This window comes from Megalobrama amblycephala, linkage group LG17 (genome assembly GCF_018812025.1).
Source record: "Megalobrama amblycephala isolate DHTTF-2021 linkage group LG17, ASM1881202v1, whole genome shotgun sequence".
In the NCBI taxonomy this organism is placed as follows: Eukaryota; Metazoa; Chordata; class Actinopteri; order Cypriniformes; family Xenocyprididae; genus Megalobrama; species Megalobrama amblycephala.
The window spans coordinates 45,038,259-45,050,391 of NC_063060.1; positions in this window are offsets into that span (position 1 = coordinate 45,038,259).

Here is a 12,133-nt window from a genome sequence, read left to right on the forward strand (position 1 = left end):
GAAGACTGCTGACTTGACAGTTGTCCAAAAGACGACCATTGATACCTTGCACAAGGAGGGCAAGACACAAAAGGTCATTGCAAAAGAGGCTGGCTGTTCAGAGAGCTCTGTGTCCAAGCACATTAATAGAGAGGCGAAGGGAAGGAAAAGATGTGGTAGAAAACAGTGTACAAGCAATAGGGATAACCACACCCTGGAGAGGATTGTGAAACAAAACCCATTCAAAAATGTGGGGGGGATTCACAAAGAGTGGACTGCAGCTGGAGTCAGTGCTTCAAGAACCACTACGCACAGACGTATGCAAGACATGGGTTTCAGCTGTCACATTCCTTGTGTCAAGCCACTCTTGAACAACAGACAGCGTCAGAAGCGTCTCGCCTGGGCTAAAGACAAAAAGGACTGGACTGCTGCTGAGTGGTCCAAAGTTATGTTCTCTGATGAAAGTAAATTTTACATTTCCTTTGGAAATCAGGGTCCCAGAGTCTGGAGGAAGAGAGGAGAGGCACACAATCCACATTGCTTGAGGTCCAGTGTAAAGTTTCCACAGTCAGTGATGGTTTGGGGTGCCATGTCATCTGCTGGTGTTGGTCCACTGTATTTTCTGAGGTCCAAGGTCAACGCAGCCGTATACCAGGAAGTTTTAGAGCACTTCATGCTTCCTGCTGCTGACTAACTTTATGGAGATGCAGATTTCATTTTCCAACAGGACTTGGCACCTGCACACAGTGCCAAAGCTACCAGTACAATGGTTTAAGGACCATGGTATCCCTGTTCTTAATTGGCCAGCAAACTCGCCTGACCTTAACCCCATTGAAAATCTATGGGGTACTGTGAAGAGGAAGATGCGATATGTCAGACCCAACAATGCAGAAGAGCTGAAGGCCACTATCAGAGCAACATGGGCTCTCATAACACCTGAGCAGTGCCACAGACTGATCGACTCCATGTCACACCGCATTGCTGCAGTAATTCAGGCAAAAGGAGCCCCAACTAAGTATTGAGTGCTGTACATGCTCGTACTTTTCACGTTCATACTTTTTAGTTGGCCAAGATTTCTAAAAATCCTTTCTTTGTATTGGTCTTAAGTAATATTCTAATTTTCTGAGATACTGAATTTGGGATTTTCTTAGTTGTCAGTTATAATCATCAAAATTAAAAGAAATAAACACTTGAAATATATCAGTCTGTGTGTAATGAATGAATATAATATACAAGTTTCACTTTTTGAATGGAATTAGTGAAATAAATCAACTTTTTGATGATATTCTAATTATATGACCAGCACCTGTATATGGAATTAAGGTGAAGTGTTCTAAACTTTTCTTTTCTCTACGCATCCTCTGAACTTGATTCTTCTTTTCTCAGAAGGTCATCTGCCTGACTGACGGCATCACTTCTGAACATCTCTTATCTTTCGTCCCCTTTTATCTCATCAGACATTCTTCTGTCAGCTGATTTTGACTGTGTTAGGACTGTGCCGAGCTTGTCTGCTCTTTACTCTCTAAACTCCGGTGTGTAAGAGGAAAATCCAGGTCACTGCCTCACAACCCTCCTGGCTTGAACTCCTTCTGAACTTTATTGCCTCTTAATCTGTCACAATCTGCAGTCGGCTCGTCCATTCCTTTTGAGAATTTGCCCCATGGAAGTCTTCAGCAAGAGGGGAAGCCAATAAAACCTAAGTATTTAATTACAACAATCCCAAGCAATCGCTTGAGTGGAAATTGTGGCTTTTTGGATGGCCGAGTTGTGATCAGCGATAAAATACAAAGCAGATGTCCGCACTTCAAAGCCTGGTCCGATGAACACATTACTAGTTTTTCATCTTCACTTGTCTGTACAACATTCACGAGGCATGAAAATGTTCGAGCAGGAGCTCGAATTGGTATTAGAGCTGGCCTGCAGATGCTGCACGGGAAACAATTTGCTTCAAATTTGTCTTCCTTCGTTTCGCAGAACTCACGTCATGTGGCGAGCCTCACAGACATCACTTCATGATCTGTTCAAACAAATTCATTTCCCAGGCTGATGCTGTCCTGGAAACACATGCACTGGATTTCAAGAATCTTCCAGCATAACTTTATAGTAAAGATATTTTCTTTTCTTTTCTTTCTTTTTTTTTGTGATGCACTTATACAGTAAGTTTGCACAGTCCATTCAAAAATAATCTTGTATGACAAATATGATCTGCAAATGTCTCAAATTGCTGTCCTGATGGCTAAAACACATTGGCTGTAGTTAAAAACATCCCCTGCAGTCGATGCGAAATGGGGTGCTTTGAAAGTAAATATTTTACTGTGACCTTTCAATGGATTTTACAAGCTAGTTAAGGTATTTTAGAGGGGCTTGGCTGTTAAAGACACTTAGTTTCTTTACAATTACACAAACAGCCTCTATGGGAGTACAGAAGGCAGAGCGGGTCGACTTAGTGAAGGCAGTGAGTTCACTCTGGAAATGCAAATAAGAAAACAAGGGTGCAATAAAAAGCAAGACTCCTCTCCATAAAGAGAGAGCAGGACGCAGAGCACGCTATGGCTGAGGTGGAAGGAAATGATCCAATGACACACAAATGTCAGCTCTAATGACCCTCCAGGGCACCCTTCAGCAGTGGCAGCTTGTTTCTCATGCAAACGAGGCCCCGGTACATCACTTTCTTGCTCTCTCTCTCTCTTTTGTCCTCCTTGTCACTATCGGTGCAGATTTTGGGACTGGCTGGGGTTTTGCAGGCATCGGGGAGGTCAGGTAAATCATACAAAGAGGCAGTAAGAGTGAGCACATTGACTGATGTTAGTGATATTGCAGGCTAAATCTGTGCCTCTGGCTGCACAACCTGACCAAGAACCACAACGCATCAAATAAAAGCAGATCTGGACTCTTATGAGTTTGGCCGAAACCATGCATGCACTGATGCTGAACGGGATTTTGATTTTCCGTTCAAAAGCATTCCCAGGAGTTTATCAAAGAATGCACACGCACCCGCAAGCACAAATGGCTTTTCGGTCTCAGAGAATGACATCTATTGTCATAGATTTAGTAATTTTTTACAAATATTATATATATCTATATCACACAGATCCGCAAAAACAACTAAAAACTTTGTATTCTACTGCCAGACCAGTAGATGGTGATGTAACTTTGTAAAGAAACACTATACGACTATAGACTGAACACGTAATATGTATGCACATCATCATCATTTTCACAAATTTGCGTTTTGGTAGTTTACGGACACAATAATGGTATCACATTTAAAAACTTTGAAACCCATGTAAACCGAGTAAATGAATGGCCAAAACGCATAAAAAGTTTTTTATGCATTTTTAGTTGAAAATGGTGTCGTGTAAACGGTCCCTCAAATACCCTTCCTGAGACTGATGTGCAGAGAAATGATGTGCACAATAACCATTCTAGAATTGCACATCAAACTAAATCCCCTTTAAGTCAGACAGATATCTTCATAAAACAAAAGGGCTTTTGAGAAAAACCAGAGCATGTATCTATTACAAGTATGTTTTTCCCCACTCTACCATCATTGACAGAATGCAAGTAGAGACAATTTCTCAGGACTGGTTAACTTCCAGGAGAAGTGTGGTGCTTCTTTCCTGCCAGCAGAGATTGGTGATTATGACTGGCTTACTCATGCATTCTCTCTCTTGTCAAAACATTGATAAACGGGTCAAAAGTGTAGCATGGAATCGCCAGAGAAATGCTTTAGACTTCAAAGGCAGAAAGTTGGCGGGACATTCTCTCCGTCATGTCCCGATCGGCCTCAGGATATGACTCTTTCCAGAGCCGCTCTGCTCGATGAGGAACTGTACTTCAAAGTGACACGACTGTTTATGGTTGTAGTCTTTGTGCTTTTAATATTGGAGAAGCTACTTTGATACATTAGTTGGAGCACAGTAAAGCTACTCTTTTAAAAACATAGTTAGGTGAAATATAATATAATATAATATAATATAATATAATATAATATAATATAATATAATATAATATAATATAATATAATATAACCTAATATAATATAATATAATATAATATAATACCACCCATAAAAAGATTTGAGTAAATATTTCTTTAAGTTATATGTAATTTAAATATATATATATATATATATATATATATATATATATATATATATTTTTTTTTTATTATTGTTTACATTTTAAAATACAATCAATATTAGATATTATAATAACATAAATAATAAATATTATTATATTTTGTAGCAACAAAAATACTAAAATGTATTTTTTTATATACACTAAAAAATGCTGGGTTAAAAACAATCCAGGTTGGGTTAAAAATGGACAAGCTCAGTGACTGGGTTGTTTTAACCCAGTAGCTGGGTTAAATGTTTGCCCAACATGCTGGTCAGTTTTATTTAACCCAACTACTGTTTAAAAATTACTGTATGACTGGCTTAAAATGAACCCAATTGCTTTTTTCCCAATTAAAACAACCCAATCGCTGGGTTAAAACAACCCATTCGCTGGGTTAAAACAACCCACTCGCTGGGTTAAAACAAACCAATCATTGGGTTAAAACAACCCAATCGCTGGGTTAAAACAACCCAGTCGCTGGGTTAAAACAAACCAATCTTTGGATTAAAACAACCAATTCGCTGGGTTAAAACAACCCAATCGCTGGGTTAAAACAAACCAATCGTTGGGTTAAAACAACCCAGTCGCTGGGTTAAAACAAACCAATCTTTGGGTTAAAACAACCAATTCGCTGGGTTAAAACAACCCAATCGCTGGGTTAAAACAAACCAATCTTTGGGTTAAAACAACCCATCCGCTGGGTTAAAACAACCCAATCACTGGGTTAAAATAACCCAATTGCTGGGTTTGTCTATTTTCAACCCAATTTGGGTTGTTTATAACCCAGTATTTTTTAGAGTGTACATTTTTAATGAACTGTATGGAGTTAGTATAGTTCACAACACTGCTGACAACCTGTGATTAAAGGGGTGAATCAATGTGAGTGTGTGCATGTGGGTGTGTGTGATGATAACATGGTGTAGATTTAAGTTATATTCTTCAGCCCAAGGTATTTTGAGGCTTCTAGTTTCAACCCTTGCCTTAGGCACAACACGAATAAAGTCCAAAGAGACACACATACTCCTATAAAATACTGTCAGATTTTCACAAACACAACATATATCCTTTGGCAGGTAGCCATTACAACATAAATAACGCAGACCATAGTTCTCTAAGGGTTTGACTCAGATATGCACATAAACAACAGAAGCGTATACTGTATGGTTTATATACAGGTACACAGGTTCCAACAAACACATTCACATCCCCGGGCACAAATGCAAAGAGTTTTTCTGCACATCATTTTAAACTAATGCACATGCTCATATGATGATCATGGTTTTGTTGGGCCCATGCTCACTATAAATCTGACCCTAGAGTATAATTATTTAAGGTTCTCCCTTTAGATCACAGCAGTGTCACTGTGTGTGGGCATGGACCGTAGTTGTTATGTGTGCGTTCTGGCCGGTGTCCATGAGTATAGTGTGTGGGTGTTCGTAAATATGTATCTCTTAAGTATATATCTAACCATAAACATGTTTGCGAAGCTTTGTCTTTGCCTGATAAGATGGGAAATGATGAAAGAGATGGCCTTTCTTATCTCACCATCTGACCAACAGCACTGTTGTTTTCTTACGGGTCATGCTCCGCAAAAGACCTCTGACAGGAAGCGATTAGACCGTTGTTTGTGAGATGTTTGTACTTCCTGTTTTCGTCTGAGAGGGTTGAGCGCTCTTCACAATGCCCGAACGAACTGATGCACAAAGCCAAACCAGGCACGGACATGTTAGGAAGCAGACATAAATCACATTAGCTTTGAAACCGAGACGATAGCATCATCTAAACATGAGCTTTGTCTGTTTTGGTTAAGTTGTCGCTGTACTGGACTTCCAGACAATGTAGATAGTGATAAGGTGCGGCTGAACTCGAAGAAAAGCTTGAATGCTGCAAACTTTGATGTTTTATAGGAGAAACTATTCCATAAATGATATGTAAACAGTGAACTGGAGCACTACATGCATGGTGAAAAGAAGTGGAGTTTGATAACAGCACCCTTCAAAGAGCACAGCTGTAAAAACTGAACACAACCAGCTTCAGTTACCTCAACAAATGCCTTTGCTCACCATATACAAACATAAAGCACTGAAAGACAATCCAAGTTTGAGAACAACTGTTTACTAGCATATGGTAAGAAGATGGATGACCAGCAATGGCTGTTTGCTTACGCTGGAATATCTTGGAAATTAACAAAAAATGAACTTTTCAGGACCAGTTCAGGCATTATGATTCTAGAGAATCTGGATGGTACCAGCCTGCTAAACATTAAAATAAAATAATAAAATGAAATAATAAATAAAATAAAATAAAATAAAATAATAAAAAAATAAAATAAAATTTATATATAATTATTTTAAATGTAATTAAAACATTTTTTTTTTAAAGGAAAAATATCTGTAATATATATTCTGTCAAAATAAAAAATTAAATTAAAAATAAAATTAAAAATAAAATTAACTACATTAAAATTTAAATTAAAATCTATTTTTCTTTTCAAAAATAGAAAACTGGCATTTAAAAAAAAAAAATGATGACTTCCTTGTTCTATGAAGTCCCTCCTTCAGAAATACGTAACGAGTTCTGATTGTGCCAGCGGTTCCTGTGTTGTGATTCGACAGCAGCTTAGCGAACCTTGCCTGGAAAGGTCACGCCTCTTACCATAACGTGGAGATGCACGCGCTCAGTGTTATTGTAAACATGTCTTTAATTTTACCCTATCAATTTGAGCCGGAATCAGACCCGGTGATTGGAAAATAACAGCGTTTCGACGACATGGCGACAAACACACTCTACAAACGCAACTCTTGTGTATTCCTGTGGGCGGAGGTTAGTCAAAAAACTGTTTCAGTGACGTCATTAAAGAAGGAAGTAGAGGGATGTAGTCCAAACTGGCCGTTCGATGTAGGCGACTTCTGTTAAATAAAATATCTCGCTTGGCATTGAACTTTGAGCTTTAAAATTTTACAGATTTTATTTATACTCTAACAACAACATTACACACTAACTAAAGTTTGAAACATGGGATCACGAAGAACGGGACCTTTAATGTTTAAAGGTGCCCTAGATTCAAAAATTGAATTTACCTCGGCATAGTTGAATAACAAGAGTTCAGTACATGGAAATGACATACAGTGAGTTTCAAACTCCATTGTTTCCTCCTTCTTATATAAATCTCATTTGTTTAAAAGACCTCCGAAGAACAGGCGAATCTCAACATAACACCGACTGTTACGTAACAGTCGGGATCATTAATATGTACGCCCCCAATATTTGCATATGCCAGCCCATGTTCAAGGCATTACACAAGGGCAGCCAGTATTAACGTCTGGATCTGTGCACAGCCGAATCATCAGACTAGGTAAGCAAGCAAGAACAATAGCAAAAAATGGCAGATGGAGCAATAATAAGTCTGTATAATTCATAAACACAACTTCATTCTTTATAAATCTCTCCAACAGTGTGTAATGTTAGCTTTAGCCACGGAGCACTATCAAACAGAATCAAATGTAAACATCCAAATAAATACAATACTCACATGATCCGAAGCATGCATGCAGCATACATGACGAACATCTTGTAAAGATCCATTTGAGGGTTATATTAGCTGTGTGAACTTTGTAAATGCACTGTATTATAGAGTTGCGAGCTTGATGGGCAGGGAGCATGAGATTTAAAGGGCCAGCAGCCCCTGAATCGGTGCATAGTAAATGATGCCCCAAAATAGGCAGTTAAAAAAATTAATTTAAAAAAAATCTATGGGGTATTTTGAGCTGAAACTTCACAGACACATTCAGGGGACACCTTAGACTTATATTACATCTTGTAAAAAAACGTTCGATGGCACCTTTAAATAATTCACCCATAGAGACAGTAGGTGTGTTCAACTTGAAGCGGTGCTGCGCGGACTGATTGGTGTATGATATCAAAGTACCATACAGCGCCGTCTGCTCTCTAATCGCTCTCGCGATACTTTGATGTCATACACCGATCGGTCTAGGCTGTGTCCGAAATCGCCCCCTATACAGCCATTTGTTGTAGTGTCATGAAACCACCAGACATTATCGAGTGCACTTATTCAATCCCATAATGCACTGCAATAACAAGTGTGGAACTGATGTACACTCAATGGCTAAAGAATACCCATAATGCACTGTAAAAGTCACGCATCGAATGAATTCCCGCATCTCGCCAGAAGATGGCGCCTGCAGCTGAATCATCCAATCTTATTCCAAACCACTGGTCCAATGTGGGTTCAGCGTAATATCATACAGGTATAAATTCCTTATTAATTGATTATTAAATTATTTAAATTTGGTTTATACATAGTTTCCATGACAGAGATCAAGATAAATCTTTTTATAGCTACTGGAGCTGCCAGTTTCAAATGATTATTAAACAGCAAGCACAAACTATGCAAAAGCGTCTCTCGGTGTCCGAATTCACTCACTCGTTTTCATTCACTCCTTCAAGTGGATTATATTAGTTTACTAATGTAGGGAATAGGGAATGAGTGGGCAATTTTGAACACAATGAATCAGTGTATTTGAATGAATCGCTTGAATGAGTGATTCAAAGATTCACTCATAAATACAGCTACTTACTGCCACGACTATGTAACCTGCAGAAAATCCCACCACTAATGCACTGACTAACAGTCTGTCTGACACGGGAATATTTTTTTATTTGCCGATGTGAAATGTGGAGTTGTAGAAGGATGTCAGAAGGATTATGACAGGAATGAGTCCTGAGATTGACAGGATTAGGAGCAGGCTCCTCCCAAACTTCATTTAGAATTCCATTTGCCGTGGATCAGTGTCTCTTCCTCTTCCTGTCCTCTTTTCTCACTGTCTTTCTCGAACACTTACAAAAGAACCTCCGTATACCCCCCCCCTCACTGCGCTTTCAGCATTGCCCTCAGACATGGCAGCATTTCATCAGCAAAGCAGGGGGGAAGAGCTGAAGGGTGTCTCCCTGTCTGAGAATACTGATGTGATCACCGATCATGATCACTGCAGTCAGGCTCAGCCTGAGGTCGACAATCAGCATCCAGACTCCCGAACCCCAGCCATCTCCGACCACCTCGCCACACTTTCTGAATCACATTAATGTGAGTTTTTGAGCACTTCTGAGAGATTAATGCCTGTTGTCAACATATAGAATACAGTTAAACTCTAGCATGATACAAAATAATAGCTAAAAGTTTCTTTCTGGCAAGGTTAACAACTCACTGACTCACAGAAACATTGCTTTTAAGTGGTTCATTGAAATGAACTGTGGAGAATAAACAATTCGCGGTGGCGGAAATGAGTCAGGCGAGCAACACTGGTCTTTTCAGCAAACATATGTGGTTGTGGGGGGCTGAAAATACTTAATCAGGCCATTTTACGGAGCGTTGTCATTCAGCAGCTGACGGAAACTGTCCAGCTGGGGTCAAGAGCACCAAAGCTCAAGTTATGTCTGTCAGAGAGTACTTACTGAGAAACTCATTAAGGCCATATGTGACACCACTTCCTGCACAACAAATAAATCCATCCTGCAGACAGAAAGTTTGATTCTGAAAAGATGTTGGAGGTTTTAGTTATTGCAATAAATATTGTGTGACTTCCTATTGGTGGGGAAATAGGTTATAGGGATGGGATAGTTCATTTACTCACATTCAGGTCATTCCAAACCTGTATGACTTTCTTTTTTCTGTGCAACACAAGAGACGATAAATGCCTCTCTTCTTTAGTTGTTTGATTTATGTCCTTAAAGGGTTAGTTCACCCAAAAATGAAAGTTCTGTCATTAATTACTCACCCTCGTGTCGTGCCACATCCGTAAGACTTTCGTTCATCTTCGGAAGACAAATGAAGATCTTTTTAATGAAATTTGAGAGCTTTCTGTCCCTCCCAGAAAGGTAGTAAAGGCGTCATTAAAGTACTCCATGTGACTCCAGTGGTTTAACCCCAATTTTATGATGCAAGTGCTTTGTTTGCACAAAAAAAAAAAAAAACATAATTTACCACTTTAGTTACAAAATATTATTATCCAAAGCGTTTACGCAACGTCTGCTCTCGCATGAAATACACAACACAGATGCATCGTGGTGCTCTCGTGAGCGCTTGTTGCAGATCAATATTTTCGTAAATAAAGTGGTAAATTATGTTTTTTTGCACAAACAAAGCACTTGCATCACTTCATAAAATTGAGGTTAAACCACTGGAGTCACATGGAGTACTTTAATGACATCTTTACTACCTTTCTGGGCCTTGAAAGTGTTAGTTGCATTGGATCTCTATGGAGGAACTGAAAGCTCTCAGATTTCATTAAAAATATCTTAATTTGTGTTCCAAAGATGAACGAAAGTCTTTTGACAGTAATTAATGACATAATTTTCATTTTTGGGTGAACTAACCCTTTAATGAAAGTTCAGTGTTGTTTTGGACTCCATTGACTTTCATTATATGGACTAAAAACCAACACAGGCCCATTGGAAAAATGTGTCTCTACCTACCTTTTTGCAAATATAAACATCCAGTTTCCAGTTGAAATGACCACTAGTGGCAGTAAAACACCAACAAATTGTATTCCTTTTCACACAAATTATAAGTACGGGGCAGATTATCAATTAAAGAAGACTTTCTTTTTTTTTTTTGCAGTTCCTCAAAACTTTCAGTTTTATCATAGTCCATGACTAATACATTTTGGTGTTTACATGTACAGTATGTATGCTTTTATGCAGTAAATATGCTCAGTAGTTCACCTGGTACATTGCACTCGGATATGATTCCTGTGAAACAAGATTCACAATAAAGACATCAAAACATGTAGAATAGTGAGGTAAAATAGCATGCCTGCTTCAGAAGATGCATTTTTCCCCCTCACATTTGCTTTTGTTAACACTGTCATTTAGGTTTAGTGAATGTTATTTTCAAATGTGATAGAGAATTAACTTTTTAGTGCCACTCGCAGGACATTTCATTTCTGAACTGCTATGCCAAAAAATAACGTGATTAAATGTATCCAGATTCACAACATGCTTTTAGCCCCAATCACAGGACCATCTTGCAGAAATGCCGCCACAGGCACATTTTTCCAATGAGCTTGGATTGCGAAAACACTGAGATATTTTTCAAAATAGCTTCTTTCGTGTCATGAAGGTGAGAGAATGATGACCGAATTTTCATTTTTTGGACAAATATTTCTTAGATTCATCATCTCCTCCGCTTTGAAACATTGCAAAAGTCATCTTGAGAATGATCTTTCATTGCATCTAAAGCAGCGAATCATCAGAATTAACAATCCTCTCAATGTTATTTCATTTAGCTAAGTTTCACTGCGCCAAAAGCGAGCAGGAACAGAACTAGCCAAGTGTTCCGAGGGTCAGATTTGATTGATCCACTCGTGAAGGAACCTATAATCACTTCTGCTACAAGTGACCCTATGCCAAGCAGTTAAACAAGACTAACAAACTCTCAAAATGTTTTACTTTGAGTGTGAAAGCCTGTTAAAACTCCTTAAGGCGCAAAAAAAGTCCAAACATTTGACCTTGTGTGCCCGATCAACATCATGACATATGAATCCAACCCGAGGTCCTCTGAAAATGGACTGTTTGTCTTTACAGAGAAGTCATGAAGAGGTCTCTAACACTTCAGCTCCAGGTCACCCAGAACCAGGAGACCTTTCAAAACACAAACACACTGGCGCTGCGGGAATGGAATGTTCCACACACACAGTTCAGGAGGGATGAGCTGCTTCAGACAGAGATGATATGGATGATGGCAAAACTAAATAAGCTGTGGTGGGTGACCTGGTGGTTTCACCCGTACTGACCCGTTTCAGTGTTCCAGGGAAGTCTCGCTGGATTTCCATCCACATAATGATCTCATGCTACTGCTGCCATCACAAAATCCACATCACAAGTTTTATTTCCTGCACTGTAATGTAGTTTTAATCAAGCATGTGAGCTTTTTGGTCAATTATGAGATGACTTAGTCACTGAGTTTTTTAAATGTTGTGATTTTGGTCATGATCGAATCATCTGCAAACTTTATT